Genomic DNA, 16,173 nt, shown 5'->3' on the forward strand with positions numbered 1-16,173 from the left:
GCCAAAAGGCAGTTCTCAACCGATAGGCCAAGAAGAACCCTAAGTTGAACAACCCAGATCTAAATTAATAGGCAGGAAGTGATTCTTTGCTCCCATTCCCTGTCAGGACAGTGGGCTGTATGTTGGGCAACCCAGATCTAAATCAATGGGCCAGAGGTGACTTTTTCCCCCCCATTACCTGTCAGGACCGTGGGCTGTATGTTGGGCAAACCAGATCTAAATCAATAAGCAGGGAGTGACTCTTTGCTCCAATTCCCTGTCAGAACTTTAGGCTATTGATTGGACAACCCAAATCTAAATAAATGGGCAAGGAAGTGACTTTTTGCTCCCATTACCTGTCAGGACCATGGATTTTTTGTTGGGCAACCCAGCTCTAAATAATGTATACCAGGAAGTAATTTTTTTGCATGCCCCCCTTCCTGGATATTTACATCTTTTCATTTATGAGTGGTGTTAGAAGGGAGTTCTGTCTGGGATCGCTGTACTGCATGGGTGCATTGAATACATGGGTACATACAAATTTACTGCCAAAATTCACAGTATGCTCTGTCCTCCAACATGAGAAAAAAGAAAGATGGCGGCTCCCACTTTAGGAATCTAGGTGTTTTAGAGGTGCTCCTCTGGTTCATCAGTGGGTGTCTTATTAAGGTAAAGTTACTTCTTCGTAAGTTTAAGGACACTGAAAAGATGGAATTATTTATAATATCACAGGTTTGCTTTTACTTTGGAGTACGTTTTGTCCAGCTATAGCTTACTTGTCTAAGAGGACTTCATTGGACAGAAAAGTTGTGCATGGTCATGTGACTTAGTGAACTGAACAATATTTTTCTAGTGCCGGTGTCCGATGGGATTTTCCATTTTACTAACTGTGTTTATATTATTCAAATGCAATTTTTTTTACCTTCAATTTTTATTGTTTCAATTAGCATCTTTCTTTTAGAATTTTTTTCTTTACAGTTAAAATGACAGCTTCAATTAAGTTTATTGAAAGTGAGGTTAAAGGAAAATTATTTTATTTTATTTTGAAATGGCAAAGTAATAAAGACATTGCAATAAATACAATGGGAACGTTGCCTTAGTGTTTCCATTTAATGTTGATGTTTCAATTGGTGCATTCAATTTTGTGATGATTGTCACCGGAACAACTTCATTTTCATTGAAATTCTGGTGTTCAGTGGAATTCAGGTGTGGTGGATTGTCCAGTTTCAGGCAATTATTATTTGTAAATCATGGTGGAATCACAATTAACTAACATGTATAGCCAGCCTAAGGTTGAGTTCAGATTAACAGTTTTACCACTCAACTCTCCTTGCAAAAAATAATTACCAACTGGGAGTCCGCTCATTATCCGTTATTTGACAGGTGGTAAGATGACGTCAAGTGTTGTATGCTACAGCCTGTTACAGCTCCTGGGCACCCAGGGGTGGTAAATGCTGCTGCAAAATACCGCTAGTCTGAAATTAGCCTATCTGCAAACTAAGCTCCGGGCTATGCTGTATGTAGCAATGAATAGACTGAGTGCAGGCTTAACATGGATGCAGACCCATCCTCTAAATATACAGCAGCCCACAATAGCTCAATAGATACCAGATCTACTCAGGGCATCTAAAGAACCTGATATGTCTCTGCACCAAGTCCAAAAAGCAAAAAGTTTCTGTTGAAGCAGTGACTGCAATGAGAATCTGACATTCTCCCCACCCCATCTTTAAAAAAATGTTTGCATTAGGTTATCTTCCACCCATATTTCTGACCCTTTAATTATAGTAGACCAACCCTCAAATTGCATTTCTCCTGAGCTATCCCATGCTGCCCAGAGCTCTGTCCTAACGTGGCAGGCTGAGCGCTAAAATTCCCGGGCCAAGCCTCTCCCTATGCTGTAAGTGATCATTGCATTTTAGAATCTCAGTTCACAAAAAAATCCACCATGCGCTGAGCTAAAAGTAGAAAGGAGGAAAAAAAAAACAATAGCGGTACTTATTACTCAAATTAATTATTGACAAGAATGTTTATTTCTATCAATAATTAAAACCGCTTTCCTCGCTCATTACTGTGATCATGTGTTTTGCAGCTCTGATATTTCATAACCTCAAGCAGATAATTGTGTATGTTTACATACTTTTCCTGCGGCAATAGGGCAATTAAACATCTACCTCGCTGTAGATAAGCAATCAGAAACACTTAGATGTACCTGCAGAGGGCACTTATTGGATATATCTCTTCCAAAAAGGACTTTATGTTCAGAAACATCTGTAGGAAGCCAAGAGGGCTGGTTAAACCTAGTAGATGGAGGGGTTTTTTTTTTTTTCTTCGTTTTGCTACCTCCATGTATTCTCAGTAAATCTCTATACAATAAGACATGACTGGAAGGGATGAGCGGAGCGATTTCCGCAAAATTGATTTAGCCGTCGGCGGAGTTTTCCCAAAGCACTAATTTTTACTGTCATTCATTGAGCTGATTAGACAAAATTTACTTTTTTGTTTTTAAAAATGTCTTTATTTGTTTTCATTTCTTTTAAGCATGTGTCTTTTTTGGGGTGTTTCCTGGCAGGCATGTCATTTCATTACATTTTTTTTAAATGTATTATTATTTAGCATGAAAACAGGCCCATGATTGTTGAAAGGAGCTTCTGTTATTCCCTAGAGGTATTTAGACTTTATGCCAAGGCATTACTTATTTACCCCGAAACCCCCTCTAGATCAGGTCTTAGCACCTATTATTATTATTATTATTATTATTATTATTATTATTCACCTATTCCTTTCTCGTTTTTGTTGTGAGAAAGAAGCATTGATCTGTTTTTGTGACATCATAACCAGGATTGTAACCATCTTACAGGGCCATTGGCAGGTAAGTCAGTTTCTTTAGGCACCAACCTGGAACTGCATTCCCCAGAAGCCCCTTACCCACAATATGCTTTTGGAAAATCATAATATATAACAGTTTGCAGCTTAAAAAAGTCACAAAAATTTAAAAGATCCTTATATGTGTGCATGTTTATAGTCAGTGACTTCAAGTATGAAGGCACTGGGTAATATTATAGCCCGAAAATCCGCAGCAGGGATGCTCAGTAACAATTAAGTTGGGATTTAATTTTTTTTTCTAACAGACTGGAAGGCCTGATCATTATCTGACCTCCTAAATAAGTTATGCAGAATAAAATGTCACCTATGCCCGCCATACTTGAAGACCCTTTGAGATTGGTAGGTGAAATGCTGGACCCGTAACCAGCTCAATCCTTCACAGCTGAGACATTATATACAGCAGGGTTGGCTTTACTCATCTGGATTTGTTTTATATTTGTGTGACTAGAGGTGGGGGGATTTTTTTCTACCAAGACTTGTGTTGATCTTTGTCTGGTACTTAAACTACTAAAATGCGACCATTAAGTGCAAAATCTCTACCTTTATATTCTGCTGCCCCCATTACGCAGAAACAGGTATCCACATTGGAATTGTCCTAACTTCTTCCTACTGCTGATTAGCTTTATGATGGAGGTCCAAATGACCAAACAGGAGATGGGGCTGAGGTAGACTTACAGGAAGAGTTACAATGAACTTATACATCCCTAGTAATCTAATTCATGACAGGCCAATTTGGAGGCAAAAGAAGATCCTTCCTTAGGCACTGGGGTGGTACTGGTAGGGAGGTAGTGAAAGGTTTTCCTCACTCTAGCTGTCAAAATGACAGCCGCTGCCTGGCACATTGCACTGAAGCTAGATTCACACCCTCAGAAGATTTGCTTCCAGCTCTCCACCTGCTGTATTCTAAGAAATCATGTTTTATTTAGGACCATGTGAATGGCTGGTACATTTATTTAGGAATAAAGAAACTAGAAAATCAAGTCTGATTCATGGAGGTCTGACCTTGTAACTTTTAGAACTTGATGGATCTTCTCATTGGTCGCAGATACCCCAGGATACCTCCAGAGATTGGAGATGTGGAGTACCTGTGATGCCTCCTTAGGTCAGAGCTCTTTTGGGTGCTGAAGGGGAACCTAACAGGTTTTATTGTTGTGCTGATCAGTATATAGCTCCTGTATAATTTATGAGAAGATTTTTCCTTGGCCTACCTGACATTTAAAAGTCTCCTATTTGCAGATGCGGAGCAGTCAAGAGAGTCTTGTGCACTGTTTCAGACGGGTTTTTACACAGCAAATAAAAGGCAGCACATGTCACCACGAGTAAGCATATTGAAGAGGAACTTGACTTTGTCTCCTGTGACGAAGGCAGGTAGCAACAAAAGAGGCAGACAAGGCTGAGCGCTGCATGAAAGGCAAATTGCACCTCTGCCTGCACAAGTGTCACCTCGAGGGAAAGCTCCTGAAGCACACATTCTCTTCTCCTTCTTGACATACACTCCATTTAATGCACTTGTCAAACCGATGTACAGAGCGACTTGTTCCTGGCGGCGTCATCGAGCCCCACTCGACATTTGTTTCATATCCTTTTCCTTAATGCATTTAATGTGACATTCTGAGACTAAATGCAAACAAACTTGTAGCAACGCTCGTTTGCAGAGTGACACTTTGTATTGAAAGTGCATTCCCAAGATTTATCAAGACGTGCAACCGTCTGTGACTTGCACCCTCCCTGCAGTGGATTGGAGTTTTACATTAAAGTGGACCTATCATAAAAATGTACATGTCATGTCAGTCAACTATATTTTTGCTAGCATAACCAAATCACATCACATGATTATTTTAAGAAGGGAAAATGCTGCTTGTTTACCCTGAATAAATACTTTCCTTACTGCCATCTTTCTGCATAACAGATCAGGACCAGAAGGAACGATGAGTCCTCCATATCTTGTGAGAAGACATTCAATGCAAGAGCTTGTTCCCATGAGGGTTGGGGTTCTGATAATTTCCATTCCCGTTGAAGACCAGGGGGAGCTAAGCATATAGTCTCACCTTTTCCTTACTGGTACAGTTTTGCTCCTGTAACATCTAGCAGATTTTATGGGGGTTCTGGACCCTGGTCTAGTAAGCAGATGTTGCATTTTGCTGCAAGGTCCATCCTAATGTCAGCAAAGGTGATTTCTCCCTAACGAGCACTCTCGCCAAGTTTCCTACTAATTTTGGGTCTTTAGTGTTTTCAATCTGTTTCCAGGCAATGTGACTTAAAGTTGACATCTATTAGAAATTGAAACATTTCTTTTGGGTAGCATTAAACATTTAATACATTGTGGGTATTTTCTATCACATATGGCATATTTTGCTTTCCTCTCGCACGCCACTCTCCCCCTCCCCACTTCCCATTCACCTCTCTTTCCCCTTTCACCTCTGTCTCCCCTCTCACCTCCTTCTCCTTATTCCTTAACTTTCACTTCTCTCTGCTTTCCCTTTCACCTTTTATCTTACTTTCTACTTCTTTCTTCACTTCCATCTGTCTACCTTCCTATCTTCTTTACACCCCTTTCACCTCTCTCTTTCATTTTAATGTTCTTTCTCCTTCTCTGTCTAGTTTACCTTTTCTTTCCCTGTTCTCTCTTCACTTCTTCTCCCTTGTCACTTTCTCCTTCCACTTTTTTTACTTTTCCCTTTCATCTCTCGTTCTCATATATTTTGTCCTTTCACTCCTTCACTCCTCTCTCTGTCACACCACAGTGCTCTTCAGAAATGTCTTTGTTGAGATGACAATACATGTGCTAATCCTCCCATCTATGCACTTCGGTGAATGTTGCTGCTGTGTGAGTGCAGCGTGTACAGCAGCTGTGCTCAAAGAACTAGCAGTTCAGGGAGACGGTCACCCAACAGGCTTCATTCATAAAAATGTGAACTCCTGAGTCATGAGTGAGTCATTGTGCAAAAACACGGCTCCCCACCCTTCCCACTTTCACCTCTACTCTGTTATTCTCTCCACAGTGCTGTAACCATGCCTGACGGCTGGGCCCTTTTTATTCTTTCGCATTTTTAATGATCTCACATCCCTCCTTTAGACCCCAATCCTTCTAGCCCTCCTTCCTTCACAACTGTTCCATATACAGGTCTTTTCCGAATGTTTGAATAAACAAATGTGCAAATAAAGTAGTTTACCAAACAAAATTAATTTTTCATTATAACAAACTGGCAAAGAAAACCTGTACACAATAAACCAAATTCACATATTTTAGCATAAATAGTCATTGTTCCGGGTAGAATAACCCACTCTTTGATAGCTCATGTTGCTTTGACCGGTAAGTGAAATGGTTACTGGTTGGAGATGGCCTTATGGTCGGTGATCTTGCTGCCTGACACCTTGCCCATTGGGTGATGTTAAAGGATATGTATTCAGGGAAGTTTGACTGGCTGACCTGTACACATACTGATGCCCCTGCCAGTTAATATTTTATGTCTATATCATTGGGGAAATGTAAATTCCGTGTCCTCTAGACACATTAGGAATTTAGAGAAAACATACCAAAGAGAGAGGAATCCACCTCTGAGACCCGACATGACTTTTATAACATGGGGGAACCCTTGAAATAACTTTCAGGTCTTCTGGGAACGCCTTCTATAGTTACTATATCCACAGCTTACAGTATATGAACAAAGTGGTCAGTAGGAAGAATGTCTTTTACATTGCTGGCTATTGGGAAGAATGTCATCCTTAAAGAAAAAACAAAAAGCTGTCACGAAATCTGACCAGAGAAGCATAAATTGCTCGAGGAACCCTGGTTGAGGAACACTGTCTTTGTTGTCCATAAAATAATGATGTCACTATGCCTCTTGCATTGGGGCCAACTTTAAAATTTGGGATTTTACATATGAAATCCACAACATCTTATTACACTGACAAGGGTGGGATTTATTAAGCAGCACGTGAACAGCCAGTCCTTTACGGTGATGTGTTGGAAGTAGGAAAAATGGTAAAGTGTAAGGACATAAAGTATTTTCACAGGGGCCAAATTGTGATGGCTGGATGATGGGTCAGAGCATCTCACAAATGGCAGGTCTTGTGGAGTGTCCCCAGTATGCAGTCATTGGTATCTACCAAAAATGGTCTGAAGAAGGAAAACCAGTGAAATGGTGACAGGGTCAAAGAAGTGCAAGGCTTTTTGATGAATGTGTTTGGGTGTATGTGGGGGAGCATGCCCCTCATGCCGACTGTGCCCATCTCTACTCATCGTACATAAAGGCTTCTTTAGCACAAAGTGCAGAACAAATTTGCAGAGTGCCAATGCTGACCCGTCTACTGCCAAAAGTACCTATATGATTCGGGAACATGGAACAATGAAAGAAGGTGACTTGGTCTGATGAACTACATTTTCTTTTAGATCATGTGTCGTTTATAGAGAAAGGGATGACTTTGGGATGGGAGGAAGGCAGTGTGACCTAAAGGATCTGCTGCTCACATCTTGGTTCCGTATACCACAGGACACCTTTAGAGGTCTTGTGAGGACCATGTCTTGATGGGTTAAACCCGTTTTAGTGGCATAGGGGAGACCTTCAGAAAATTAGTTGTTTTTTTGTTTGTACGTGCGTATGTGTATATATATTCAGTGTAAATATAATACTTTTCATTTATTTATGTTTATCTTTTGAGTTTTAGATAGAACTGACACACATTTTTTTTAATACAATCATTATGCGAAGGCCTCTTTATTCCCTACTTGGCTATTGTGAGAATATGTAAATAGATGTAAACCTTTCTTTCTTTCTTTTTTTTTCCATAAAGCATTAAAGACCGTCTGCATAAAGTGTTTTTCATGCAGGCATCTTCAGAATAAAATTTATGTAATGGATATGCCTTTACTGAAGTGTTTTGTTCTTGCAATACACACAAGTTTGCTATTGTGTACTTTATTCCCCCCTAAGACGCTCTATAGAGTACAAATGGTGTTTAAAACATTCATGTTAAACATATTCAGGTTTTAGGTGGGTACCATCAAGTCATGGTCAAAAATATTTGAACACCCGCCATACCCCAATTTTAATTTGAAACATGCTGACCAGCTATTATTGCTGATTTTACAGAAGACTGGCAGGTAATTTGTCATCCATTAAAAGGATACATAAAATATTTCTGCATACATGGTAATCAGGTGCTCATCCAATGTATAGTATTTGTAAACCTAAAAGAGATTGTATTGAGGTTGTGAAATCAGAATGCAACATTTATGGGTTTGTAGAGCACTTAAGTCTATGAGTAGGTTAAACTTACTGGTCTTCTCTCCTCATTTATACAATTTCCTCTTCCACACAAGTATGCCCGTCTTTGTCTTCTTAAGCGTCTTAGTGCCTGGGCACCTTGCTGACATAACACTCGTCTGTGATATACTAGACGCTTCTTGGGCAGGAATGTGAAACACAGTCAGTACGTATGTGTCTGTGCCATGGTGCTTCGTGTAGAATTTGTTTATCACTGTGCTTTGCATTTGTCCCTGCTGTCAGGCGCAGCCACAGCCAGCTTTCCTTGGAGAGGGGTAAAACTACATAGCCACCTGTTCCCTTTAAAATAACACCATCCTTGTCGTTTTGGCTCATCCTGCCACTCCAGCTTTTCCCTTCACTCTTAACTGACAAGTCCATCTAATATATGGAAATAAAACATTAGCATGAACATGTCACCGCCAAAGAAAACAGGAGAATTCAAATTATCGTATAAACATCCTGAACTAAGGACGAAGGAAGCACAAATATATGTAAAATGAATTCCTTTAGCTCCGTTACATATATTGCATTCATGGCGGCTAGCTGTGCAGTGTTCCTCAACCAGGGTTCCTCTAGAGGTCCCTAGGGGTTCCTTGAGCAATTTGTGCCACTCAAGTCAGATTAAGTGACACCAATGATCTTTTTGGCCATCTGTAAGGGTGACATTCTTCCCAATGGCCAGAGGCATTCTTCTCACTGAACATCACACTAATGTTCTCTTAGCTGTGGATATAGTCATTATAGCAGGGTTTCCCTGAAGACCTAAAATTTAATTCAAGGATCTCCCCAAGTTGAAAAAGTCGAGAAAGGCTGATCTTGTGTCATCACACACGAGACGATAGTTAAAATCAAGCACATAGTGGGAGGGCTTGACAGGTAGGAGACAGAGGTTTTCAGCAGGTATCACAGACAAAGCTCAAGGTGGGTATTTGTTTATGTCCAACTAAAGGTCTAAATTACTATGTATCCAAACCACGAAATAAAAAATGTAATTTATTTTGCTTTCTAGTCCATAAATAGGATGGCTAAGTTTGGCTGATTCCCATGGGTGGTGAGGGTAACTCTTCATTAGCCACCACCCCTGTGGTCCGGACACTCCTTGGAGCACCTTGCCTAAGGCCATACAGATTTCATGGTGGCAATACAGAGCATTTTATTGCCGAATGGCCATCCAAACCACACAAACACTTAATCATGTTGATTGAGCACAGCAGAGGTTGCTGCCAGGTGTCTACACATTGCTGTTCCCACCATGCCTGTGAACTTGTGGCAAAAGTGTCCATTTAACCTGTGTACTGAGCACATAACTCAACCTATGTGATCAGTCTTCACAGCTAACATTTGTGAGCTGCAGAATGCCTTCCCCCTACGTTATAGTGTTGAGGAGGTGCTTGAAGCCACATTAAGACATGCTTGCCCTTAAATAACTAATTAATCAATTTGGTCTGAAGACCTTATCCAGGCATTTTCTTACAAAATATCTAGAGCAGCCATTCTCAGCCAGAGGGTGTCTTCAGAGGTTTATAGGTTCCTTGACTGACCTTCCAGACAATCATGTCCCCATAGTTCTAGGGCCCTTTGACATAGCCAGCCACAGAACATCAATGATAATTTTAGCTGGGTAAGGGGAGCATTCTTCTTCATGACAACCAACAAAAGGGGCATTTGTGTCATTGACCACCAATGAATTAGTTTTAGCCTGGGTCCACCAAGAATTAAAAATTTAAGGTTTCCCCTGGGGTAAAAAAGTTGAGAAAGACTGATCCAGAAAGTAAAGTACATGACGGTCTTTTTATAAATTGACAATTGACAATATGCATGTTATCCAGATTAGACCTATTTGTGCTCACTGTGCCCTCCTAAAGCTTCACAATGTATTCCTAAATTGACCCACTTATACATTCAGCACAACCTACCTTCTTGGCCCTTCAGTTTTTAAACCAGATATAGGTATTGTGCCCCAGTCTGCACAACTTGCCTAAGTTTTTTGTAATGTAGAATAAGTACCCCAGACACATCTACTGCCTATTTTTAGAATTATTGTTTCATATTTTTTACAGACAAAAAGTCCACTGCATAATGTTTGTTCTACCAAATTTATCCCAACTTCCAATTGCATTGCTGCCATCTTACAAGAGGGCTACAAACATTTCTCAATTTCCTTCTCTCCATAACATGGTTGGTTGTTCTGAAGTCCTCTGATATCTGTAGGTTATCAGCAAGAATTCTGACAATATCAACTGATATTGTGAAAGAAAACAGAATAGAAGAAAACATTTAACAAGCGAGAAGATAATTATTAGGGATCACAGAACAATATTTGATACAATTCACACGTTGCATTTCCTTTCTACTGATGAGGCTGGATGAAAAATCCCAACTGTTAAAGCGGCCTGAAACCAATGGATTATGGGAGCCGAGGGGCCGCTGCCATGTGAGAACTTGGAAAGGTATCATGACTTAAAAAGAGATGAACATGTTTATATTTTCTGTGAAAAAAGCGACAGAATTACACTGAGTAATTATCTCAAGCTGTGCCTTTCAGACAATGCTGTCAGTTTTTCCAATTTGCTTGTGTACAGCTGGGCGTTCGGAGCCAATGGAAGAAACTTCCAAGGTGGCTGGACGCCCAGGGCAGCGGGCACAAAGTGTCCCTGCATAGCGGGAAAACTAGCACTCTGCCTTTGTAATGACGCTCGGTGTCTGGCAGGCCACCCCGACGCTCTCTGTCTACTTCCTCTTTACTGACCCCAATACGAGGATAGCAAGATGGACGTCAGCCAGACTTACAGCTTGACTGTGTTAAACAGGTCGGTCCAATATCTTGATTTGCTCTAGCCTTTTTTTTATCTTGCTCCTTTTCTCTTGTTGCTTTTTGTGATATTATATATATTTTAGAGAAGTGTGTAATGTTTGGTAGGATTTGGCATACCGTGGCGACTCATAGCAACCCATCAAAGGCAGGGATCTGGTAAATAACCAAAAATATTTCATAGCACAGCAAATTTCACTGAACCCCACCAATGTGATAGCATGCCAACATGCCAAACTGACCAATTCATTATATATTGCATTCTAATACTGCTATACTCAAAATACTATATCGGTATTTCTCAACCTTCTTACCATGGAGGAAACGTTGGAAAAAACTTTCAGGTCCTCAAGGAACCGCTTTTATTATTACTATATCCAGTGCTTAACGCAGAAATGTTTTTTTAAGCTGGGTGGTATGAAATTATAGGTGGGTGGAAGGCCCTGAATTGTGACCCAACCTTTCAATAAACACCCAAAAACAGCCGTGTGTTTGCTGAAAAGTGCCGGGTGGTGCGCCCAGCTAAAAGGGGCTGGGGAAAACACTGGCTATATCCCCAGCTCACAGTATATCAGTGTGGTGGTCAGTAGGAAGAATGCTTCTTACATTGCTGGCCATTGAGAAGAATGTCACCCTTACAGCCAAAAAGACCATTGATGTCACCAAAACTGACCATAGAATCACAAATTGCTCAAGAAACCCCTGGCAACCTTTAGAGGAACTCTGTCCGAAAAACCCTTCACTGTATTGTACCAAAATACCACTTGGGAACTTGGAATTCAGGATTTATACTGTTTGGAGTATGTGTTCTGTTAGTGTTGAATAAAATCTAATTACTAATTGGATTTTTACAGCAATTTTCACTGCCCAGATATCATGAGAGGACGTAAGGTGGATGCAGTCACTATGATGTGTCTTATCTTTGGTGGTTCTCGTGACATGGCATTGGATGTCTACACTTGCCAATATTCGTTTCTACATTCTTCTACCAAGCTTCCACAATCTTTCTGTGGCTCTCATATTAATCTAAAAGGAGCTGAATGTAAAATGTATGAAAGAGAGCACACAGCCTGTTTTTCTCATAATAATGTTCTTGTCCCAGGCTGTATCTGGGTTGGTTCCTGGGAGGGGCACGTTGAGGCCAGCGCTGCATTCTGATTCCTGTCTCTGATCCATGTGTAATATAATTCCGTTACTCAATGTACTCTTTCTGATGCTGTTTACCAGCTCTTGGCATGCTCCGGCTATATATAATTGAGGCAGTTCCGGCAGGCAGAGCTAAATAAAAATGAACATATTTAGATGGAAGATAAGGAGCTTTGTCTACCATTCCATCAACGCACAATGTTCTCTGAACTTTTGCCGGGTCCCCAGACTGAACAATGGCTTATATTTTCAGCATTGTATAGGATATTTCAATAGGATTAGATAAGATCATTTCCTTTAGAGGCAGCAGGAATCTTTTTTGGAAACTTCTAGAATATAAAATAATTTGGAGCTTGAAGTAGACAGTCAGTATTTTTCTTGGGTGACTTTGATGTTAGGATTGAAAAGGCCATTTTAATAAAGGAGTGGGATTTGCACCAAGTTCACCAGAATGGGGACAGTGCTGGTACGGATTCGGATCTAATTGCAGTGCTGGTACGAGGGTTTTTTTTATCTCAGTTCCCTGGTGGTCCAGGAAGCAGTCTCCTTGTTTTATAAAGAGGATTCTCTACTTACACTTTATGAGATCAGGGGTTTTAACCGTTCCCTTCTCTATCCAACACTAAGAAGAAAATGTTATGGCTATAGATACGCTTCGAGTTAACAAAATATCTCTGGATTATCAGAGAACTTGAGAGCATCCAGGTGAAGGAAATGAAAAGTAGTGCAAACATTCTACCTAATTGTCTGATAGTATTTATGGTTTGAATTGAATCCAGAACCTCAAAGTTATTAATATTACTACTTCAGTATTCATATAGCGCCAACATATTACGCAGCCCTGTTACTTGCCATGCAAGAATATTAACTGCCTCGTAGTGAATAACAATATATTGTAATTGCAATGGGTATTCTTTTTAATTTTTATCTAACATTCAGCTCATTTTTTTCTGATTTAAAAGTGTCAGCTGAATAAATAAAAGGGGGAACAGAATGAAAGTTCTATGCGCTGCTGGGGAAGATAGCATCAAGATTAACCTTGTGGGTTGCATTCCATCAGAGCCAAAATGACAGCCAGGTAGACAATGGGGTTCACATAAATATATACAGTATTCTTCAAAGAATTTTTTTTAACCTGGGTTGGAAGAAGCTCTAGGTGGTGGTAGACCCTGTATTGTAACCCAGTTGTTCAGTAACTACCCAAAAACTGCCAGGTGATATAATTTTTTTTAGACCACCTGGCTAAGGGCTTGGGGAGAACACTGTATATATATATGGTACAAATAATGGCATCTTTGATGTTTTGCTTAAGAAATGTTTTCTCTAACCCTAACAATTCCCTAAGAAATTCATCTACAACCAATTAAGTGACTAGACCCCACTGAGGGGATTAAAACCTGATTTTCCTGGTGACCATAGACTGACAAAAAAAAATACAGTTACAAATACAAGTTTTGAGCTAACAACTGACCAATAATTTGCAGATTTTTATGCTCACATCCCGTTGTGTCTATAGGACAGGAAGGTGAATATTCCCAATGGGCCAAAAAAAAAAAAAAATCTATGAAACTCTGGACAGATATATAATACACAAATGGATACAGCATTGTAATCATCAATAGAATGTCAATGTTTTCCTTTGCAATGCAAGTGATGTGGGTTCCTGCCATGGTATCGGACCCTGTACAGCAGATCTAGGAGAGGGAGCTGCAACAAGAGAATCTGACTTTGTGCTGACAAGAAGCAGGCTGATAGGAAAAAAATTAGAGTGACAAAAATGAGGGCAAATATACTGCCCTCAGGCCGGTGTAGCACAGGTTCTTGCACCAATGATAAACACCAGAAGTTCTGCAAGGAGTCAATTGCTCTGGACACTAAAAACACCCAAATGCACCCCACTTAAAAAAGTGGCAATCAGCTTAAAGGTTACCAATGTTCAGCAGGATCACCAATTTTAAAAAAAATTGCAACTCTCACCATTGAGAAAGTGGTGAGCAGCCAGGTTGCACATATTGGAGAGTGCAATGGGCTTCTTTAAAGATCTGCATGACTAAAACATAAATGTCTGGCACAGGAGGAGTCAATGGCTCCAATGTAAATCACTGGGTTCTGATCACCACCACATGCCAAATGTGGAGATGAATCTGGAAAATCCAGTACTTCATATTGTAATAAATTATGATATACTGATCAATCACTGGTCACGCCCAACATAAAATAAAAATTACCCCTAAATAATAAAATCCTCTAAACTAGAAAAAATAGGGGCAAATGTGTTGATCTTTTGTTTAATTCCCAATTGTTGATAAAAAGTCCCCAGCTCTGCAGAATTTTTATATAAGTGGTAAAGTCAGCCATCAGCGATGGAATCCCTGCATAATAATCCTCATTTTATTCAGAAGCAACCACTGTGGTACATTGTTGCATTCTGTACCCCTCCAAGTAGGGGAATAAAAAAAAATATCTTCTATTTCCTAATAGCATTGGCTTAAATGATTACTGGTGTAATGCTCTCCTCTTTACAAGATGAATGTGAACACTTTTCACCTGTGGCCAGGCTCTATGGGAAATAATTGGCTGCTCCAGGGAGCTGCTGGAAATTGTTCTGATTAATTGTCTGGACACAAGTTCAGGAGTCTGGGGGACTCTTAATTTGGCGTTAGTGGAAGTTCTGGAATTGCAGCTTGGGTGTCAGACGGGGTCAGGGAAAGGCAGCCAGAAGTAACGACATCAATTTAAATAGCAGAAATTCACTTCCTTAGGTAATCCAGCATAAAGCGACAGTTCAGAGAGGGGGCATTAGCAATAAGATAGTCCTGTTTCTAATTTTACTCTCTGCCATGCTGCGCTGATTACTCGCTAATTCCCAGTTAGCTTGTGTTTAATATGACGAGCACTCGGACAGTGGTGCGATGCAATAATGTATGCCGGGGACCTGGAAATGGTGCACAAAATCCATTGTGCTCTTGGAACCATAGGTAGGCCTCCGTTCTGCTCGACTTTAGGCGAATACAGAAGACATTATTACAACTCAGTAATCATTAATACATTATTAAATTTAGAATTGACATGCAAGCTGTGCAATACCTGTCTCGGTAACGGGCTCTTACTGACCTCAGAATGGTAGATAAAAAAGCAGCGCAAAGAGCCAGTTACGAAACATGCTGAGAAGAAGAAAGAAGAGCGAAAGGAATGAATTTATCAGTGTGCTGCTTCTTTTTTTGTTGTCCAGTCACAAGCTGTTGGGAAGACTTAACAACAACATAGAGAAATCAGGTCAAATGATTCACCTTTTCCCAGCTCCAGCCAAAAACCTGTAGAGTAGACAAGAGTTAGAATTTCTGGTTTTGTTAGGTTTTTGTTCTCACCTGTGTCTGTTTTTGGAAGATAACACCTTTATGGTACAATAAGTGGGGGTGAATCTCTCAGCAGGGGACACACAAGTCAAAAAATGTGAAAGGGAAAAACTAATCTAACAACTGAAAGCTATAGTATAATATATATTTTTTTCTTTTCATTGCTCTTAATACTTCTAATCTTTTTTTTTTTTTTTTTTGGTCCATTATAGGGCCCAGGACACAATATGCAAACACAAGACACACACATTAGTAACATGGTGTGACATGTGCCAGCTGAAAATTTGCATTTGTTTAGTCAACTGTCTGCTTTGCCTTGGACAATGTTTAGTGTGGATCTAACAGTTTAGTATCCTGAGCTTCAACCTACCTGTCACTGGCTGCCACTTTTGGGAGATGACCCCCTCCCCATGTTCCATGTCCTTGGCTGAGTTTTCATACATGGCTTTACTGTTCTGCCCTTAGCACATTACCCCGGGTACTTTTTATCATGTACGAGGAAACATACTCTCATAAAATCTTTTCTACGGGGTTGTGTTTCCTGACAAACATGTTTATTGCCTTGTGAATGTTATGTGTTGAAAATGTGATCCATAGTAAAAGCATGCAATCATAAGAGGAAATTATGCAATCAGCAATTTATGTCACCGATGTGATGTCACTGGTCTCTGGTGAAGGGATAGGCTACTTTCCCAGTGATAACACTGGTCTCTAGTGAATGGATAGG

The 16,173-nt window shown here is 40.1% G+C and overlaps 1 protein-coding gene across 4 annotated transcripts in view; it reads left to right on the top strand.

Annotated features, from left to right (window-relative positions):
* Nucleotides 1-16,173, top strand: part of ZBTB20 (zinc finger and BTB domain containing 20) — a 523,160-nt gene that overhangs the window by 332,890 nt on the left and 174,097 nt on the right. The window lies entirely within an intron of this gene.

This window comes from Pyxicephalus adspersus, chromosome 1 (genome assembly GCF_032062135.1).
Source record: "Pyxicephalus adspersus chromosome 1, UCB_Pads_2.0, whole genome shotgun sequence".
NCBI lineage: Eukaryota > Metazoa > Chordata > Amphibia > Anura > Pyxicephalidae > Pyxicephalus > Pyxicephalus adspersus.